General features: G+C 45.1%; 1 protein-coding gene across 4 annotated transcripts in view; it reads left to right on the forward strand.

The window, feature by feature from the left end:
- The first annotated feature begins 6,419 nt into the window (after positions 1 to 6,419).
- The window catches only part of ntn2 (netrin 2), a 46,947-nt gene continuing 31,782 nt past the window's right edge, over positions 6,420 to 21,584 (forward strand). The window contains exon 1 of one of the 4 annotated variants that reach the window (XM_053414377.1): positions 6,420 to 6,557. The gene's annotated coding sequence lies outside the window, so the exon portion shown is untranslated. Of the gene's footprint in view, positions 6,558 to 8,910; positions 9,275 to 9,327; positions 9,390 to 21,336; positions 21,413 to 21,584 lie in introns of those variants that run through there. The other 3 variants (XM_053414375.1, XM_053414376.1, XM_053414378.1) reach the window with 3 other exon arrangements.

Genomic DNA, 21,584 nt, shown 5'->3' on the forward strand with positions numbered 1-21,584 from the left:
AAGGGCTGACCCCCTGGGAACACCGCTATGAACTTGTTTGAATCAGAGGGCATTTAGTCTCATTTAGGAATAGTTCATGTTACACTGAAAGAGACCACACTGAGCAGGACAATGTAATACTATGGTAATTGGCCGCACAATTGGCGAGTGAATTTCCCATAGTGTTCGCTGGAAAACCCGACGTGTCACACTCCCTTGTTGAGTGAAACTGAATGAAATTAAATGGCGACGTCGCACTAATCCCTGAAACAGAGAAGCAGAAACATGATCCAGACATGAAAATCCAACTTGTGTTTCTTTAAACTAACATTTTATAGCAGGCGTGCGTCATCCTACCTATTAATATAATATTCAACAGGGGAGAAGAAACATCCTTTTTCTTAAGAGGCGAAGGCCGGTTTTGAATTGCATTGTAATTACTGACCCACCCCGACCCTACTTACAGCTTATGCAAACCTTATTGAAGGTAAATACCCCTTTGTGAACGGAAATGACTACGGAAAGCTGACCACCGAGCCCGACAATGAGCACTTCTCTCTCCAGATACTTGAGACTTGAACCTATAGAAAACATCAGCACCACGTTGACCAAATATTTAAGGTTAGAAAATATCAATATACCTGCTGAAGGTGGATAAAAAGTGGTACACTTTGGAATGTGACCCGCTCTTACTGACTCCTTTCACTTTTTATGTGCCTCAACACAAATATAGGTTTACAGGGTCCAAAATTGAAATCTCACGAGTAAAACCCAGGAAGAAAAAAACATCTGTCCTTGAAGGTTTACACCTGTGGAGTCCTGCATTGAAGCCAGCAGCCAAAATCAAAGCCCTGAAGCTTTTTATCCCAGCAGCTACAATATCAATGTTTTAAATGTTGACTTTCTGGCTGCGACCTTGATCGTGTGTTGCAACGCTTCTACTTTGACCTGTTTGACAATGCCTGCAACAGGTGGAGGAGCACTTTAAACTTGACCAACACTGCCATCTAGTGGTTCAATTATCGTACTATACCGATCTGAGTGATCACACTGTTGTTATTTGTGACACCAGATGAGCAGTAAAAGAAGCTGACCTTTTGAAGTTTTACAAGCTCTGGGTTTGTACTAATGGCATGTTGTTGGCAAGGTTGTTTTTGGGGCAAACCATTTCAAAGGATTGTTAACTTGAACATTATTGGTCTGTTCAGACTCACATTGGACTTTATAATGTGATTACCTGAATCATACCTAGGTAATTTCCAACCTTTTCTTCAGTTTAACTTTGCAAAAGTTTGTGACTCTGGCTGAATATCCTAAAGAGACAACTTGTTTTCCTGCAGTTCACCTAAGATAATGATCAATGTTCTCCTTGAAGAGGACAAGTCTACAGTTAAAGACACAAGCTTTGTCACAATTCTTTGGAGGCAGGCTGATGGCGTCACCACGGTGCAACCAGGCTGTCACATTTCAAAGGTTCCTCCAAAAAAAGCGTCTGTTCATCCCAGAGGAACGAAGGCTCCGATGGTTTGATCCTTCGCAGGCCAACCTATCACCGGATTCATTGATAAACTGTCTTTCCAAGCGATAATGGCGTTGGCAAGCAAAGAGACTTCCAATGCTCAGACTTTTAAATGTAAACATCAGGCTTCAACTCAACAGAACAGCTAACGGTACACTGGTTAGATAAATCCCAGGGGGCATTAAGACTTTCTGTTCGTGTCCAACTCTGTTGCTAGGTGACAGCGGCAAGGTCAGGACATGCTGGTGATGCAGATCACGGAAATCCTCCGTAGACCAGACCGCTTCATTTTGGTTGGGCCTTCACCGTCTACACAGCATAAAGAGGCCGCCTCCTTCGTGGGTTGCGTGGACTATGTCCTCTGAGGGAAAGCAGCTCTTGAATTGGGACACAGCTGTTGTGACTCTGTGAAGCTATCCATGCTTGTATGCTGATGCTAAGCGCAGGTTATGCCTAACCATTTTCGCCATCTCACAGTATTTAGCATGCTAATGTCTGCTGACTAACATGAACACAAAAAAAGCTAACGGTTGAGGAGTTAGTCACAGACCGTTTAGTTATTTCATGAAAAACTAGAGCGATGAGAAACTTTCAATTTTGACCTGGTCTTGGTGCAAGTTCAAAAAGAGCGATCACCAAAAATGGATTGCCTGCACCAAATGTCATGCTAATTAATCCAACGGTTCTTGAGATACATTATTAATGACTCAAAATGTCAACATCATGATGGTGGGAGAAGAGAGGTCATAACTCTGCCAGAGACTGTGTATAAGCACTCACTGGCTCCGAATGCACAAGATGGAGTCGGTCGTATCCGCAAAGTTTCCTCCAATTCTGGATAGAAGAAGGAAGCGGAGATGCGTCGTCCATCTTTACGATGCCGACTACGTGTGTCTGCGTCAAATTTTTTACCAGTGCAACCAATTTAAGATATTTCACTGAGAATGGAAAGCTTTGATCTGCTCCCTGGTGGCATTGGAGAAAAATACTGGTTGAAATACAGAACACGAACAATGCTAATGGTAAAACGGGTCATAATTACCATTTTTGATCCTGATGATCTCCGGCAGGCATGGGGGGGGGGATATTGAAACATTTAAGGGTTTCTTCTAATTGATTACAGATCTGTTGGGTCATTATTTAGCATCACTGTGCTTGAATCGAACCTCCGACGTCATCCAGCTCACTGGATTACAACTGATTCATAAAGCAGCTCTGTAGCTTTGGGTGGCATTGTTGTGGCCGCACAATTTATTAGCGAATCGGCAAGACGGTGCCAGATTCCGCTGCTCGTGAACGTCGAGGCGAATGGGAACCAGGACGCGAGCTTTCATTAGAGCATTTTGACTCTCCCGCTCCCGCTGCATCTTCAGAACACACATAGAGTTCAAATGGGAACTCCCAAGCACTTCCAGCTGGCAACACTTTGGGATAATGATGCTGGATTCCGCACAAATGAAGGGCCCGAATACCACCAGAGAGTTACCTGAACCCCCATTCTCTGCAAGTAGACATGCATACATGTATGTGAGGACACACACGTGCATCCAAGCAATCGTTTGTTCTCGGCGGGTTAATCACACATGCATGCAGACTGACTGGGAAAGCCAATTTCCCCTCCATCATCTTGGAGAGTCGATGCTGTCAAATGCAAACGGCTAACCCCCAAAATAATCTCACGGCAAGTCAACAGTAACCCCCCAAACACACACACACACACACACACACACACACACACACACACACACACACACACTGAGGCCGGCACACATCCTCTTCGTCTTCAGGAGTGCAGATTGGGTTACAGCAGATTCCGCGCCGTGGCCTCAAGGTATCCTCATTTAAAAACTCTCTGCGGTTGAGTCATCAGTGTGAGCCGGGAAGAGACCACCTTCAGTGGGGTGATGTCAAAATGATGGATGGGACCATAATACTGGCAGAAGAGCTATTGATAGCTCCCTCTCCTTAATGTTGACACGTTGATACCGCACACCCCAAGAAATGGAAGTGTGTGACAGAGAGAGACTGTAGGTCAGCACACACACACACAGACACACAGACACACACACACACACACACACACACACATGCACGCGTCGCACAAGGACATGCTGGTATTAAACCCATTAATATCTCTTCCGTTCCCACTCAGGCCCCGGGTCTTTGAAGTGGAGTGGCAGCTGAGCCCTGGATGAGTGAGTGTGTGAGAGGATGTATACAATAACGCCAACATGCCATCTTGACTTAAGATGAGTCGGCAGAGGGAAAGTAAACAGGCGGGGTTCCCCAAGCGGCTGTCGCTATAAACAGGGGGCGGGGGGGTGTGCTGAGAGGGGCTCAAGCTGTTTATTTTTACTGAGACCTCAGTGTCATTTCAAGTGCCCTCAGTGCTCTCCCTCTCCCTCTCCCTCTCCCTCTCTCTCTCCCTCCCTCTCTCCCTCTCTCTCTCTCTCTCTCTCTCTCTCTCTCTCTCTCTCTCTCTCTCTCTCTCCTTTCTTTCTTCTGGCCTCCTTTTCCCATTTTCCTCTGCTATAACCTTCTCCACTAACCGCCCCCTCCTCTTCCACAACCGCACACCAACTCTCCGTGGGCTCCTTGCCAGCAGCAATTAATTATCAGTCGGCCGGGCTCCGACGTGCCCCTGCCATTTGGCCCACTTCTGTAAAGGCAAATGGATACGTTTCACATTTCTGTACAGTGACACAGTGGTTTTCAGTGGTGAGCTGAAGGGCATCAGCAGGAGCCGGGCTGAGGAGTGAAGGTACCTGTGATGCAGCGGCTCGGATGTCAGGTGTATGAGACTGTATGTGTGTGTGTGGGGGGGGGGAATCTGAATCAGCTGCCCTATCACTTGAAAGTTCAATATTGGGTTTGTAGGGGACAGCATCCGTCTTAATAATAATAATGATACTAATAATGACAATTATAGTAATAATCTATACTAATATGGGAACCTTTATAAATGTTTGTAAGTAGTCACAAATGACCTTATTCAGAATTAATACAATTGATTACACTATAGCTTTTTAAAGGTCATATTTATTTAACAAAAGTGTATAATTGCTTCAGCTCATGGCTAATCAGGAAGTGGGTGTTTATCTATGATTAATACTATGCTAAACCCTACTGTCATCAATGGTTTAATATGGATTTATGGATAATTAGTTATCAACCATTGATAAATAATTATGAAAATGTATATTCCATGCTCAAATGGTGCATTATTAAAAAACTTGAAAATATAGTTTATTTACGTAACTCCATAGATTAAAATGCTAAGGCAAACATCATTCTGGAATAAAAATTACTTTGTAGAATAATAATGGTGTAAAAAAGTTATAATTCTATAATCGCTTTAAGATCAGATACAGACCAAAGATAAAATGTGCATTTGAAATGTGATTATATAAATGATCTGTTTAGATCTAATCAACTCATAACTATTGTTTTATTTTTAATGCCAAGTAATAATTTGTCCACATTATTCAGTGAAATCAAGATAATGTCAATACATCCCTCGCATAGAGTATAAAGTGTATGTGGAGACATCGTGATTGGCCACCATGATAGTGATGAAATCTACACTCCGAAGATGATAAAGATCTCACACATGTTGAAGAGATAACTGGAGGAGGTTCTTACTTCATATGATACAAAGGTGTTAACCAACAGAGTTCTGCTGTGACGCCAGCAGAACTTGTAACTGAGCTCTTTGACCTTCAAACCACAAATTGCATACAAGGACTGTGGGGGTGACACACTGTGATCTCTCAGGCTCCTCGGCCTGTAACCGGCAGGACTGTTAGGTAATGTCACAACTGCACAGAGTGTGAATATGTGCTACATTCTCATTAAGATCCTAAAGTGTATTAAGAAAGTTTGGGTGAAATCTTCTTCTTTTAAAATAAACTAAATTCAATCATCTCTCCATCTTCTTTATCTTTGTATCAGAGAGCACTTTGATTGGCTGTTAAAGACGACAGGAAACTGATTAAACAATTCTTCACATTTCAATTTGAAAAATTGGTTGTTCTGGATTAAGATCCATCCATTTACTTAGAGGTTCCGTGTGTAAGATTAAGATGAAAGGGATCTTTTGGCAGAAAGTGAATAGAAAATAATCCTAAAGGATTTTTCAGTAGTTTGTGAACAGGTCAATTGTACAAACCCTAGAATGGCCCGTTTATATTTCAATTCTTTGTAAATACATTTTTTAAGTATCCCAGACTGGACCAACTAAACACCTTTTGAGTTTTTGTGTCAACTGACAGCTACCACAGGTTCTCTTTCATGTTTGGAAGGGGAGGGTGGGGTTAGGGGTATTCAGCTGCAACATGCAACTTCACCTCTAGATTTCACTAAATTCGACACAGTGAACCTTTAACCTCTTGTTTTAGGAGGGACACTGAGAGCCAGGATTAGTGAACTGTATGCAAAGACCGTGGGCAAGCTGGAATTTGAACCAGAAACCTTGTGGCAACATTGAGCCAGAGGCAGAGTGCACACTGGACAGGTCACCAACAAATCGCAGGCCCCAGTGAAGTGATATTACCTACAGGTCCACACTCATCCATGGAGTATAGACAACTGAGAGGAAGTAGGTTATTTGTATCGTGTTTGTTTGCTTTTAAAAAACAGAAACCCACTGCTGGAGAAATTTTTTTTAGTTCAAATTTGGCTCTACTGTGTCTGCAGGAACAAACAGGACAAGACGTTTAAACTAACAATGAAGAAGAAAAGTGGATCCGCGGTAATGGGTCTGACTGAGCTTTACCACTATTCCACCACAAGAGGGCACTATCCCCCTATTAAAAACCAGGTGTGGGATTTCTTCTGCACAAGGTACCCATCTCTCCGTGCGTTTGGCGGCGGGGGTGCCAAAAAATGAAGCGAGGAAAAAGCAGGAGGCTGACATGTTCTCCGGGGTGTCCGCCACAGGGAACCCAGCGCAGAGAGGCCCCGGGCCGTGAGTCTTGTTCTGCAGACAACATCAACACACTGATCCAAGTGCAACAGCTCCAGAAGCCCGAGGAGAGGCCTGAATCCCATCTGACAGCAAGTGAGTGTGGTGCCGGGTGTTAGTCTTGCTTTCTTTCTCTCCTTCTGTCTTTTACGCACTCTAATCTCTCACTCTTGTAATTGAACATAATCTAGATGAGGGGTTTCTTTATTTCACATAAATGCGTCAGTATTGGCCTAGTCTGGAAATAATGAGCTACTGTCTGCTGTCACTGGGACTGTGTAGGGAACAGCATGCAGCTGCAGCTTCAAGCTGACAGTATGTTGTCCTCCTAACCACTTTACGATTTACAATATCAAATCCAGTTCCAGGAAAGTCTGTTGGACCAAACTGGAAACAAGGAAGAGACTGATCCAAAAAACAAGTGCGTCTACACTTTCAGAGAATTAAAGAAAGGAGAATAACAGTAAAGAACAGGGGAGATGGAAAAAAACTAATAGATGAAACTAAAACAGAATTATAAAGAATCTATTTATAAGAATATAAATTATAAAATGTATGTGCAGGTAAAAAGTGGATTTAAGGCTCTGACTGATACCAGCAAATAATTTAGAATAAAAATGGATCTATACAAATAACAGACTAAAGCAATTTAGACATTAGGTAAATGTGCGGATATTGGAAGTTTAAATTATTTTTTTAATAATGGTGGAATTATTTTCATAAATGCAATACAGCTTCCCACTTTGTCATAATTTATTAAATTAGATTTTTGCCAGGTTTCTGATGAACGATCTGTTTTACTTGTTTGTGTGTTTAAATGTTTTTATTACCAACAAAGTATTTACAGGTCGTTTTCATTTTGTCCTATTCTGCTTCCCGTCGTCCATCAGTCAACAATTGGCTGCAGGTGTATCCTCATATAGGTGTCACACATGCACGCATGCGCACACATGGAATTGGGGTTAATGCCAATTATTTTTCACTTAACCGTGGGTTTGACTTGATGTTTAATGGTCTGTGCTTCAGATTATTTATAGGAATAAACACACAAAAGTGCAGCTCGGTCCCGGGTCCAGCCGAGCCGGGCCGGGCCGGTCCGGTCCGGGCTGTGCTGTCCCCCCCAGTGGATGGCACAGTAAGTACAGCAGGAATGTTGATCAGCTTATTGCGGAGCCAGGAGGTGCTCGGGATTTTTTTGATCGGCCGTGATGCTCGAGTTAATGACCCGCCAGTGGGCACTGGGCTGCACCTGCAATAACACACACAGCTACAAGCGGCCTGTCGCCTATAAATTATAAAACGGGTTGTGGCCGTCCTCGCGGTTCTGCTGCGCTGATCTTTACAAGTGTAACATGTGTTTTTCTGCATTTGCAAAAACAAGTAGCTCCGGGTGCTCGGAGGTGATTGGCTGAGACAATAGTCAAAGCAAAAAGCACGTTAATGCCTCTCACGTAAGTCACCTCTCATTATCATAACCGCTTTGTGCAGATACACGTCCATCTTAATATCCTCCAGCACTGTTGAATTAAATGTTTCACTTCTAAAGTCACTATAAAGCACGAGGCCTCTCCAGTGCGCTTTTACGCACACTCTCCCTCCTCGGACAGGCTCGTATGGAAAACTGCAAACACTCGTCGTGTCAAACCACATTTAGCTGTAGCTCTGTAACAAACACACTCACACTGCGAGAACGGAACAAAGCCATATGAGTTCAGTTAATGTGCTGCTGTCATGGCCGGAGGCGCAACATTTTCTGTGCCAAAACGAGCCTTACTCTCACTCTCTCTTCACACACACACACACACACACACACACACACACACACACACACACACACACACACACACACACACACACACACACACACTCACTCACTGTTATTTTTAATTCGATGCTACTTCTATCATTACTAATCGATAAACCCATCTAAACGTTCACATGCCATGACGCACACGGCGTACACACACTAATAAATCCCGGGTGTGTTGGTCTATTATTAGGATTAATAAGTTATTACACCGTGGGCCCCGCTAGGCCCCCACTCTGCCTCAACAGGTTCAGCGTTGTGTTCTCATTACGACCTCCATATGTCCGCCTGTGAACACAGCGAGCCACGGGGCACTTCAGAGCCAGGCAGCGCACTAACAATCAGTGCGTAAAAAGCTGCGGAGGTATCTGTTGTAAAAGTGAGACCAGTTGTGTTGTTTAAAGGGGAAACAAAAATCTCTCTAGAAGCGAGTTGGTGCGGTGGGATCGAGCTTGCTTGTTTTCGTTTGCGCGTGCTTTGTGGCACAACTCGATTTTGCGCATCACCAAATGAAACTTAGGTTAAGAAAACACGGCTGGTTTTGGGATTATTTAGATCCCCACCTACCCTCCCCCCCCCCCCCCACACTCTCTTTCTCTCTCTCTCTCTCTCTCTCTCTCTCCCTCTCTCTCTCGCGCACACATGGCTGGGGAAATCTGGGTTTCATTTTAATGGGGAGTAGCCTACCCCGGGCTCGCTCCACAACCTATGGATGTGCAGGACGGGGTTTCAGTTGGTTTTCAGCTTTGTGCGCGGATGGCCGCATGTTGGTTCACCTCTCCTCTCGGTGTCCCCCGACTCTTTTTTTAAAAACTATGTGACAGGCTTTTTTTCCCCTCATCTTTAATATTTCCAACGAGGCGAGTGCGAGAGACGAGACTTTTGCGTCCGGACAAGGCGATTTCTGAGGGAAGACAACCTGAAGACTAATTGGTGTGGATCTCTCAGTCTCAAGGGACGTCAATTTAATACTCGGAAACTGCGGCGACAGTCACTTGACACTGGGGTAAGTTTATAATTTGCGGGTCACTGAGCCTCTTTATTGCACAACCGGCATGTTCGTGTGTTCGTGGAGAGCAGATTTCGATTTTTACGCACGACTTCTTTCCTTGGACGCGAAAGTAAGTGACTCGCGGCGCTTGTTCTGCTGGGCTGTCCATTACCTGCCACTTGTTTTAAATGAGGTCAACGACTATCATTACTTTATTAAGAGGCTGGGTTCGTGTGACTCCAGGCTAAGTGGGTGTTTTGGCTCGCTGAAGCACCGGGACGCGCAGGATCGGATCAGAGCTGCGGACACCACAGACAGGTGTCAGCCTCCTCGATTTACAACTGGCCCGTGGGTCGCAGCACTAAAAAGCAAGCAAAACAGCCCGCGCCTAGGATTTAATACGAGGTACAAGAGGTGGGCTATACGCAGCCAGTGAGCTTTAATAGCGACTTGGACTCGGAGCCAAGTGTGGATGCCAAAGCAAGCAGCACGCCTCTCGGTTCCCGTCTTCCTCGGCGCTCTCTTCGCCAAGTCTCCCAATGCGTTTGTCACTTCTAATATTTTCCTTTTTTGCTTTGATGCCACCACATGCAAAATGAAATTAAAAAAAAAAAAAAATCAAATTGGCATATTGTTGTCTGTTGACAATGACCCTCAATATCTTTGACATAAAGCACCATCCAAAGTCATAAAGAAAAACGTTTTTTCTGTATAGTATAGCAGGTTTATGGAGAAAAAGCAAAATTACAACTGTCTCTTCTCAGATTTTTTGAGGAGTTAAGTATTTAAAGGATTGATTTGACCCTGAAATCCATTGTGGACAAGGTGCGACCGGAAATAATAGACTAAAATAATGAGCTGCACCCTCTGTGAGATCATCTACACCCTGGTCCTCAAGCAACAACAAGCCTGGGAGTCGAAGCGAGAGTCCCACACAGATTCCTTATCTTAACTGCTTCAATAGACTTAGAGTATGCCCCTATTGCAATGAAACAGTGTCAGCCACTTGACCTACTTCTCACTCTCAACACCAGTGACTGGAATCGGTGCAGCAGGAGAGGGCCTCAGAGTCCTCACCGAGGTCAGAGAGACTGTGAGACATGTTTGAGTCGCGTCTGAGTCCGCTGGAGCGAGGTGCTGCTCATCTGGAGCGCAGCCACCAGCTTCCCTGTTTGTGCAAATTAATCATCATTATTTAATTGTATCACACCCTGCTTCCACGAGTAACGGAGCGAGGGAGGTAGAGCCAGGAGCTGCTGAAGGCACATGATGTGTAATCCAAAGCAACATAGTGCAGATTTTTTTTTTCACTCCCGGCTGTGTGTGTGTGTGTGTGTGTGTGTGTGTGTGTGTGTGTGTGTGTGTGTGTGTGTGTGTGTGTGTGTGTGTGTGTGTGTGTGTGTGTGTGTGTGTGTGTGTGTGTGTGTGTGTGTGTGTGTGTGTGTGTGTGTGTGTGTGTGTGTGTGTGTGTGCTCTTACGGGGTATTTCTGAACCCCACAGGAAAGGTGCATGGAGATGGAGGAAAGCTGCAGAAACATATAGGCAGATCATTTTCACCGGCTTTGAAAAGCAGGGTTCCTCGGGACTCTTGGCTCCGTCCACCTATGCGAGTAAAGTCAACACGTCTAATATATTTTTCTTCCACGGCTTCGAGAGTTTGACAGGGAAAAGTAACGATAGATCTTTCCGTCCGTCCCGTGTGCTCTGTTTTCGTTGGGTTTATCCATCCATCCCCTCCTCGAGTCAAGCTTTTGTCATTTTGATCAAAGCCAATTAGGAACTGAACGCAGCTCATCCATGACTCCAGAGCATCCGCAGAACTCAAATACCAGAACGATCACTTCTCATAACACAGCTGTTTGACCATATCAGGCTCTGGCATCTACTATGATGGTGTGTGATTTCTTGAATGGGCGGTTGATAATGTAAGTCGATTCCATGCGGAATTTCCAGAGGTTCTATGTTTTTTGTTTCCGTCCTGGATCAGTCCCATCCCTGACATGAATTCCTACTTAGAAGTGGAGATTGAAGCGGTGTGATAAAGGACCCACATAACACGTTCACACATTCATTGTCTCCACCTTCGAGGGAAGGACGTTGACATTTCTTTCCGCTAAGTAGCCGTGTTTTTTCTTGTTGAGTGAAAAATTGCTTGTGTGTGTGTGTTCTCCTTTCCTGTTAAAATACCTGTCATTCGTCGGTGTGACACCCAAGATGTCTCTCATTGTGGGGAGGGGATCCAGGGCCAAAGATTCACATGCTTCATCCTGCATCTCCCTGCACCCTGCTAGGCCTGCAGCACACATTTCCTCCAGATGCAGAGGGGTGTGTGTGTGTGTGTGTGTGTGTGTGTGTGTGTGTGTGTGTGTGTGTGTGTGTGTGTGTGTGTGTGTGTGTGTGTGTGTGTGTGTGTGTGTGTGTGTGTGTGTGTGTGTGTGTGTGTGTGTGTGTGTGTGTGTGTGTGTGTGGTTGTGTGAGGTCCGCCTGTACCCATCACTATATCTTTCTGACCTGGATGCTAGTAGCTGATGTTATTTAGTGTTGGTGGGGACTTCAAAGATCATTTCTACAAAATAACCACATTTCAGTCATTTATTGCACCAATGGGAATACAGTTATGGCTCCATTCTCTGAATGTGCCCTGGATTAGCCACGCAGCATGCTTAGATAAAACAGGGAAACACATGCAAAATCCCCCAGTGGGCGTAGCAGGCAAGATACATTTGTTCAAGATGAAGAACATTAACCACAGCCATGTTTGGACTCAGTGCTAAAAGGTGGAGGCTGGGCTGGTGGAGGCAAGTTGCCGGCTGCAGGGATTGAGTGGTAGTGTAGCCGAGAAGGGATCAGTGAGGAAGAGGTCGTATTTAGGTGACCTTTTTGTTGAGAGAATGGGCTGTGATTGGTGAGTGACTGACGAGCACCTATCAGTAGCCAACAGCATGTCAGGTGAGCACGTGACTCCTTGTCCTGCATGAACTAACGCAATGCTGCATTTATTCACTTTCTGTCTGGTGTTTTACGTATTGTCAAATGACTGGATCTATTTAAGGCTTTCCCAGCGCTATGCCACCATGTTGGCTGCAAGCTCATCCGTTCATTTCATCGACCATGTGATGGGATGTGAGCACTCAGGTGAAACTGAAGAGGAGTGTGTTTAAAAAAAACGGCCAATTCAGCAAGGGTTCTATATGGTCACTGGCCAGCAGAAGACATAGTAAGGCGTTGTTGTAATAGAGGGACATTGTATGAGTTAGGTGGTCTGTGTGAGGGATGGGTCCATAAAACTTTGGACTTTAACTTCACCCTTAAGTTTTTGTTCAAGTGCTTCACCCGGAAAACTCGAGGTGGGGATAAGACATACCAGAGCTAAGTTATTTAGGTTGTCTCGACTCCAGTAGCAGCACACACACACACACACACACACACACACACACACACACACCTATGCAACAGAGGCATCGAAGGAAGTAGAGGCTTCTCGTCTCCGGAGTTTCCAGACGGCCAAGACCACGGCCGTCCTGAGCCGTTTGAACCGCTGGCACAGGCGGCCGGAGCTGAGACTTCAGGGCCGCCCCGTGTCTGAGGAGAGCTGTGGTCCCGAGCTGTTCGAGCCGCTGACACAGGCAGCTGCCTCAGCCAGCGGTTCAAAAGGACGATGTGGTGGTTTAAAGGTTTAGTTTCAGCACAGATTCAAAAATAAGATTCCCACTCTCGAGCAGTTTCTGGTGGCGGGGGGTCGGGGGGGTCAGGGGGGTCGCCCACCTTTTTCATGACATAGAGACGTCCCAGACAGTTGATATGTAAACATTGGGCCTGCAGGGTACTAACGTATTGAAACGCTAGGTGGTGTTATGAGTCATGTTCAACCCATAAATGTAGAATCTTGGTTATAAATGTGATATCAAAACCAGCCGTTCCATCAAATATAAGTTTGCTGGATCGCTTTAACCTGGGAGACTGCAGTTTGCTTCTCATTTCTAACCAACAGTCGGCATTTAAAAAAAGAATGACGACAATCGCGCCCTTTAACCTTAACCACATGTTTATGATTGTAACCATGATGACGACCTGACAAAGTGCTTATTTGAACCCAAACTGTGATCAAACCCTAAAAGTTGTTTTTATGCCTAAACCTAACCAAACCTTAACCATATTGTAAGTTTTCCTTTATCATAAAACACATGTGGACACTTTATATGGTTTTTAAGGGACACACAAAAGATGTTGACCTGCTGATAAAAGCCGTCAAATCAGAACTATGGGTCGCTTTTATGTTCCAGAGGGACAAATAATACATCTGCTGTTAAATCCGGGGGTCTTGTTGTTTTAACGTCTGTCAAACCAAACGACGGACCTCTAACTTCTTTCCCCTTTTCACTGGGAGACCATTGACCTCCGACCTCTAGGCAAAGGTCACCTGTGGCGCGTTAACATTGGTGTGGAGAGAGAATGAGAAGAGGGGAGCAGGGAGCAGGGAGGAGAGTGAGCAGGAGGAAGAGAAAGGGAGTAGTCTGATGAGTCACGAGCTCTGGCATCTTTTACAACTCGCCTTCATGTGAGGGAGGGCACATATTGTAAATCCCACATGTGTTTGTCTGTCAGCGACGTGTGTGTTTAAGTGTAATGTACGCAACCGTGCGACTATTCCAAGCACTTAATAAAGTAATTTTTTGTTTTTTTTCCCCCAGTGAGTTCAAAGCAGGTCCTTGCTTTTGGCCGTGGGGAAGAGTTTTCTCTTGTGCAATGGAAAAAAAAAACTGTTTTCCTGTTGGGGGGGCTTTTTGGGAAAACCGCGGCTCTGCCTACCGCAGCCTGCCTTCAAAGGGCTGTGAAGGAGTGCTCACCTCTCCTCTCTATAAACCCTTCCATCCCTCCAAACGAGCTACTTCCGCTCGGATCCAGGAACACCTCGCCCCCGACCGCCGCCGCCCGACCACACCGCTGCAGAGCTGTGGTCAGGGTTATGCTGCAGGTCCATGGGAAATGTTCAATCAAGGAGCCCTCAGTCCGCCCCCGTGCGCTGCAGCGAGTGCACCCTGGGAACTTTAAACTCTCGGCGTTTTCTCGCATGTCTTTATCGTCTCTGTAACCCCCGCCGCATGGCCTTCATCCAGTAACAGGCTTTGGGAAAGAATCCGGCGTTGCAGGGCTGTGGGTGTCATCGCTTTCTCAGGCGCATCTTGACAGCACATGTATGGGAAATATTTCTTGTATTTGAAAACAGATCACAGCTTGACATGGGAGGCAGTAAATTTCTTTTTGGAGCCGTTGCCCCCCCCCCCCCACCCTCCCCCCTCCCTCCCAACTCCATCGCTCTGTCAGTTAAAAATTCGAGTCAAAGCACAACTTGGTCCTCGCTCGAGTTCACTGCAACATTTTTCATTTGTGAAATATTTATATTCGGGGCTGAAGCCCTGTGCGACTTTAGAAGTGGTTTTAAACTCCTTGTTTTGATTTTAAGCGAAGATGCCACTGTTCTGTAGCACACTGTGGCTCTCATTTATTTTCAGAGATACCTAAATATTAATGTGTCTCATTCATCTTCTTCTGGTTCATCTTGTACAAAGGCCCTATTACACAGTTGCATAACCTACTGCACTTTATTTAAGTTTTCATTTTGTCCCTGATTCTTAGAACTCATTATTTTATAAACTAGACTGCCGCTGCGAAGTTGGATTTTAATTTGGATCTGCACCAAATTGCACACACTAATCGAGCTCCATGATTTATTCCCCTGAGAAATCAGTGAAAGAGTTGAAAATGCCAACAGAAAAAAAATATCCTAAATCCTAAACTCAGTACTTTCTTCCCTGACCCATATCACATTCTTCCACCAGGTTTCAAGGAAATCTGTCAAGTAGCTTTTGCGTTACTCTTAAAAATAAATAACAAACGAATTTTAAGAAAAAAAACCTCTTTGGTAGTGGTGATACATTTTAATACTAAATACATAAAAGAGTCTAAGTAAAAGTCAGATTTTAAATATACAATTTGAAGTTGCTGCGGGGTATATGTATATTTTTTTATTTACTTCAGCAGGAATCGGCCTCAACACTGTCTCCATTTATCTTTGTATTCTCTTTTACTGGAAACATAATAATGGACTGTAGTTAACAGCTTCCTATTTCAGAAGAGAACACAACATTGTCGGGATGTTTTGGGACAGAGAATCCGTGTAAAACGAAACAAAGGGCTCTTCTCATAAATGTATTTCCTGATCCGTTTCTCACAAATTAACTCTGTTTAACCCCGAGTCCAGTGAGTCACCGCTGCCCAGAACTTCCTCCACCTCACATTTTCTCACCAAACACACACTGATCTCACAGAGCTCTTCATCAACACAAAAACACACCACACCTCATCCTCTCAGCATTTTCCCCTCCCTTGCTTTTCTGCTAATATGTACATTTCTATAAGTCTGAAGATTTGTTGCTTAGCACAAGTTCCTGTCTGTGAATCTGTGAGAACCGTGCCTGACCCTGTATCCCACCTCGTGCTGCCTGACTTCTCTCCTCCTGCTCGGTCCCGGATCGGGTTCTGTTGATGTAAAGAACCGCTGTCGGACTCCGGTCCAGCCGTGTGGGCTGGGCCACAGAAGCTGCTGCATTCCTCCGCTGGGCGTTCAGTGCCTCTCGCTGTCAGCTGCACAGATGGAAAAGGAGGCAGTCCCTGTTTCATTTATATATTTTCTGATATCAGTCACGTCTGAACCTGCGATGTTTGATATTGCTTTCGTGGCAACTAGTTCAGGTGTCGCAGTTTGCTCTTGTTGCAACAGTGCCATGACGAATTGGAACGACACTTGAGCAAAAAAGTGGATTTTTCCAGATTAAAACTCTCCAGAGACGCACACAGAGCTTCTCGGCAGACATAAGAGGGATTTAAAAATTTGTTAGTGATCCTCCTGCTAATGACGCCCTCAGCTGTGAGAGTTGACCTCCTCCTGCCCTCGGCCCTCCTCCCCTCCTCCTCCTCCTCCTCTTCAGTCCCTAATGAATGTCTGTGAGGTGCTCCCCAAACCCACCCACCACCCACCCACACACACACACACACGCACACAAACACACACACACACACACATGCACACACACATGCACGCCCTTATGCAAACAGCAGGATCGTCGTCACCGCTGCGGAGACAGCCATCACCAAGTGGAATTTAGACCACTAATATCTGACCTCTGTTACATGACGCCTGTCAGTCAAGCTGATTCATCTGGACAGGTTTATTTACCCAAGTGTGTGTGTGTGTGGGTGTGTGTGTGTGTGGTGATAGAGATTGTAGAGAACTGATTTGTGCTGAACCAATTTGTCTTTCATAGTCAATTGATTGGTATTTAACTTCCTCAAATATTCAGGGTAACCAATTATATTTGTTTTATATCTTTTTATAATAATGCACAAATTAATTTCTTGTAGATCCGGGGCCACAAGTTACATGTTAAGATTTTGACCAGGGCTCAGGAAGCTTTTTTATCAACTCTCTGTCATCTTAGTTTAAAAAATGCTCCAGATATGAATCCTGAAAACAACAAGGGATAAGATTCCTCAGTTGCATCAGGCCACGTGCAATCTGTGCACAGGGGTCTGTCTGACTTTGTCGCTGCTCTCGCTGTTCTTTTATTTTCACACAATGAATCTTTCCATGATGTTAATGAGAATGGAGGTGGCCCTGTTGTTAGCCTATTAAAAAGTCCTCCATGGTTCTGGGCAGCCACTAATAACCCCACCAGGGATTACTGTACAGCAGGCTGAAGGGACAGCAGGGCACCAGTTGGGGCCTCAGCTTGCTGTCATCCGAGAGAAGCAACCCCGAGGACCTCCATTGACTCCCGGCCTTGAGTGGGGCCACCACGCCAACTCTCCGAGGCAGCTTGAAAGGCTCCCACTTGGGATACAAAGTGGCTCAGCTGTCCCTCTCCCATCCTCACCTCCCCCGGCGCCCTCCTCTACACCCAAGCCAAATAAAGCCTCTCAGCAACTTCTGTTTTCCTAATCTGTGAACTCTGACAGAGGCGCCCACGCTTGAAAGAGAGGCAGCTCAACATGAGATGATCTCCCGGTGACAGGGAGAAGCTGAAAAAACGTTCCCCGGAATGTCTCCGCTGAAACGACCGGACCACCCTGCCGTCTTCCTCTTCCTGTCTTTCCCTTTCCCTCTCCGCCTGTCTTCCTCCCTCTCTCTTTCACTCCATCTCTTACTCACACACACCTCTTTTTAATATAATTTACCTTCCGTATGCCCTCCATCATCTACCTTCTCTAATTGGGCTGTCACTGCTTGATTAAAACCATTGAATCTGTTCCAATTGCCAAATGGCCTGAGTCGTCTTTGTGGCCAAGTGCAACTTCTTATGCAGGGGGGGGCTTCCACTCTAAAAGCCCCATCGTTCTTCATCCATTTGTTCAATGTGCCCATAATACTAATGGACAAATTATTTAACACTGCAGCAGCACGTTCCACACAAGTACATTTTCCTTTGCCATTAATCCACAGAAAAAAAAAATTACGGATTACCACCAAACTTAGTGGAAGAATGCAATATGAATCTGGGAAGAATCCCTTAAGTTTTGGTGTGGATCTGAATCAGGGGGCGGAACCATGAATTTGTATTACTTTTCTTTTTTAAATCGTGATATAAAGCGTTTTAACTGATTTTCCAGGGAATAATTCATGGATCTTGATGAAAAGAAAAGCAGGCCTACTTGGGGAACTGATCTTTATGAGTGTGTGCAATTTGGTGCAGCTTGATTGAATTTAAGGGGACTGTTGGGCCTTGGTGGAGGTATGTGCTCTGCTGAGGACCGAGTTACTGGTGGAATCTGTTGCGTTTGAATAGCGCCAAAGCCGTTTCCCTTTTTTCCAGCCTTCTTACGAAGCCAAACTGGTCATTGTAGCTTCATAACTACAGAGTTGTATTGATCTTCTCATCTAACTCTTGGCAAGAAAGTGTATTTCCCAAAATGTCAAACAATGGTTTTATGGAAAAATAAAACGTTTGGTTACATCAGGAATATAAATACGATTGTTTTCTGAAAAGCTCCAACCTCTCCTCGCTGGATTCCTGGAGATGTCGCAACTGCAGCCCGGCGTTTCTGCGCCCCGTCCTCACTGTCTTCTTCTGCAGCAACTCAGAGACATGGGCCTGCAGCTGTTGCTACTTCAACCACATTTAATGAAAGACAATGTCTGCCTCCACTTAGGGGAACTTGTGGCTTGTTAAACACACTGTCAATTCTGAAAACAGAGAATTTTAATGCCGAAACAGATTCTTCGCATTGCAAAGGTCAGCCAGCTCCACTGCTGTGCTGACATCCTGGCAGAGCTTATAGATTCAGAGAGACTTTGTGGGATTGGCTCACAGTTTGCACTGTTTAATGGCGATATAGAATAAGTCTTATAAGGATTTAATAAAGAACAGGTTTCCCCGCGGCAGCACGGAGTTGTTGGACTGTCTCTGAGAATTGTTAACACAGGCCCACATCTATTTCAGAGGGCACACGGAGTGGAATTAAACAGCCTTGTCACTGTTCTCTCTCTGTTTAACCTACGCGTTCATCTGCCAGACGCGGCTGACAGCACCAGAGCCGGGAAGAATCTCCCAGCAGGCCCGGCAGCACACGGGCCGCACCATATTTAGTCATCCGAAGTCCAGACACAGACCGCTGCAGTCCGCCACCTTAATCTGTCTCCCCTCTGTTTCTCCCTCCATCTCTCCCTCTCTCATTTTTTTATGTCCTTCCCTAAAACCTCCTTCCTCCATCTCTGTCACTTTCCCCTCTCTCTCCTACTGGTCCCATTCATCTCTGTCCTCGCTCGCCCCCTCCCGAGAGTCATCTCTGCTTAATCACTGTCGCGCCCCTCAGTGTTTTCTCTCCCCCTCATATGTCCCTTGTCTCCTTCTTACCTCTTCTTGTCGCTTGTGTCTGTCCTGCTTCATTTTGCAGCTTCCTCTCACTCCCTCAACAACACGTCCGTCAAAATTCCCTCTTTCCATCTGTTTTCTTTCTCTCTGCTCCCTCACCTGTCATAGTTCCAATCCCTTCTTCCTGCTCCTCTCCTCCACCACCAGCCCTTCTCTCTCTCAGAGCCCCCCCAACCGTCTCTTTTTTCTGCCGCTGATAGAAGCTGGGCCGGGATGCTAATGAGTTGCTAATTCTATCAGCCGCCTCTCCGTGTGTCTCAGTGGGTGTCGGGCCCGCCAGATTTACCACGGCCAGCCTTTTGATGGAGTGCCTTGGCTGATGAACTCCCGCCAGCGTGCCCACTTTAACCTCCTCGTCCTCAGACACATGTCATTGATCAGTGTCCTTATCCGTCCTGGCAAGGCCCACTCTCACTCCAATCATTTATGAGCAGACTCATTCCCTGCGATCTATTTTTCATCTGTTGAATTTTGTAATGGCAGGGTTTAAAAAAAAAAATGTTTTCATGCTGAGGTCTTTCAATTTTTTTTAGTGGCTACTTCAGGGCTCGGCACAACGGGAAAGTTTTATTGGATTATTTTATTCGTCTTTTATTACAAGTGTAGTTCAAATTTAGCCGAAAATATGTCTGAAAATAGATTTTTATTCATGCGTTGCTCATAGAAATTGGGAGAATTTCAGAGGGGGGAAAAATGCACACATTTTTTAGTCAAGTACAGATACTCACAGAAGTAAAAGTACAACCTGATGTAAAAAATATATATATTTGAAGACTCTTTACCTCACACCACTCTCAACAATACTTAAAACAATGTTTAAAGCAAGAAACAATTTTTTAGTATGAAAAGTATTTTCATGAATTATAAGGTCAGGGATGGAGATTGTTTTGTTGCTCTGCTTCGTTGTCGACTTTGACAGCGATGTGGCCTCATTCTTCACTTTCTTCCATGTTGTTATGAACATTTGTTCCACACCTCATTTTCTAATTTAAGTCTCCCTCCCTTCTCTGTTTCGTCTTTATACAGTCTCTTACACCATGTTATGTCTGTGTTGCTATCTATGCACTGATGGTACATACAGCAAGGAATCGTCTCTTCTGTGTTATTGTCTCATCATATAGATTGAAATCTATAACAAAACCTGACAATTTCCCTCAAATGCATGACAAGGAAAGCCTGTTGTATTGTAAGGAGTAGAAAATACAGATATTTGTGTTAAAATATAAGGAGTAAAAGTAGAAAGAAAAATAAATACTAAAGTAAAATCCAGTTACCTGATTTCTAAGAGGCAGTTGCATTTACAGCTTAACTTCCTCCGTGTCTTTGTGCTCGGTATAATTCCCTCACACTCTTTGCCTTTAGCGCCCTATCTGCTCTTGAGAGGAGGCCAAATGGCTCAGTTTAAGCACTTGAGCACAGACGAGCGCGCCTATTTACCAGACCACTGTGCTCTTTTCTGAGGGGTTTGCTAGCTTTGGACCCCTCACACAAGGAAAGAACCAAACTCTGCCTGCCCCGCTCGGCTGAAGTGGATATAGAGGCGGCCTTTTGTTGTACCAAGAGGAAGAGGGATGCTGCGGTATGAGCAGGAGAGCGAGGGTAGGGAGGAGGTGGGTGTGAGTCATTGTCATTTAATAAATACCTCGTGGAGAGGGTTGGGGCACCTTCTCAAGCCCAAAGCTGTCTGTTTTGAGATGGGGGCTCATTTGACACCCAGGGATGTAAAAGGGGGATTACCGACGGAAAAGCCTCAAGCCGTCTACATCTCTTTCTCAGTCTTTTTCTTTGCCCTTAAGCATTCTCTCGCCGCCCCACCAGTCTTTCTCTCTTTGGGACCGAGAGGCCCCTCGTCTTGCTGTGAGCGTATCAATGATGTCATCCAGGTACCTATCTCGACCTAGAGATTTAAAAAGGCTTGAATGGAGTCTCATAGGCTCAGTTCTTTTAATACAGGGTATAATCCTCTATCTAAGCCATCACTTCTTGCAACTTTTCTGGTTCAGTGACTGGACACAACACTGTCTTCTCCTGGGTCAGCGCTGTGTGACTATAGAGCTTCAGTGGTTGATTTCCTGTCAGATTCCTACAGAAATCAGGAAGAGCTCGAATCTATATCCTCAGATATAAAAGTTTGCTTTTTCTTTCCAGGACCAGCTCTCAGAGCAGAGGTTTGACAGGGTCACACACGGTCCACTGCTCCGCTGCATCACCGGGGATTATAGGGTGACTTCTGCTTCTGCTGCTCAAGCATGACCACACGGCTGGGCCAGTTTTGACCTGAATGGAAGTCCTGAATGAGAGGCCTGCATTGAAATTCAGGGTGCAGCTGCTAATGTCTCTCTTTAAATGGTCACATCCTTTCTCTCAGGCCTCCCATCTAACTGTCTTATCCTTG

This window comes from Pleuronectes platessa, chromosome 21 (assembly GCF_947347685.1).
Source record: "Pleuronectes platessa chromosome 21, fPlePla1.1, whole genome shotgun sequence".
In the NCBI taxonomy this organism is placed as follows: domain Eukaryota; kingdom Metazoa; phylum Chordata; class Actinopteri; order Pleuronectiformes; family Pleuronectidae; genus Pleuronectes; species Pleuronectes platessa.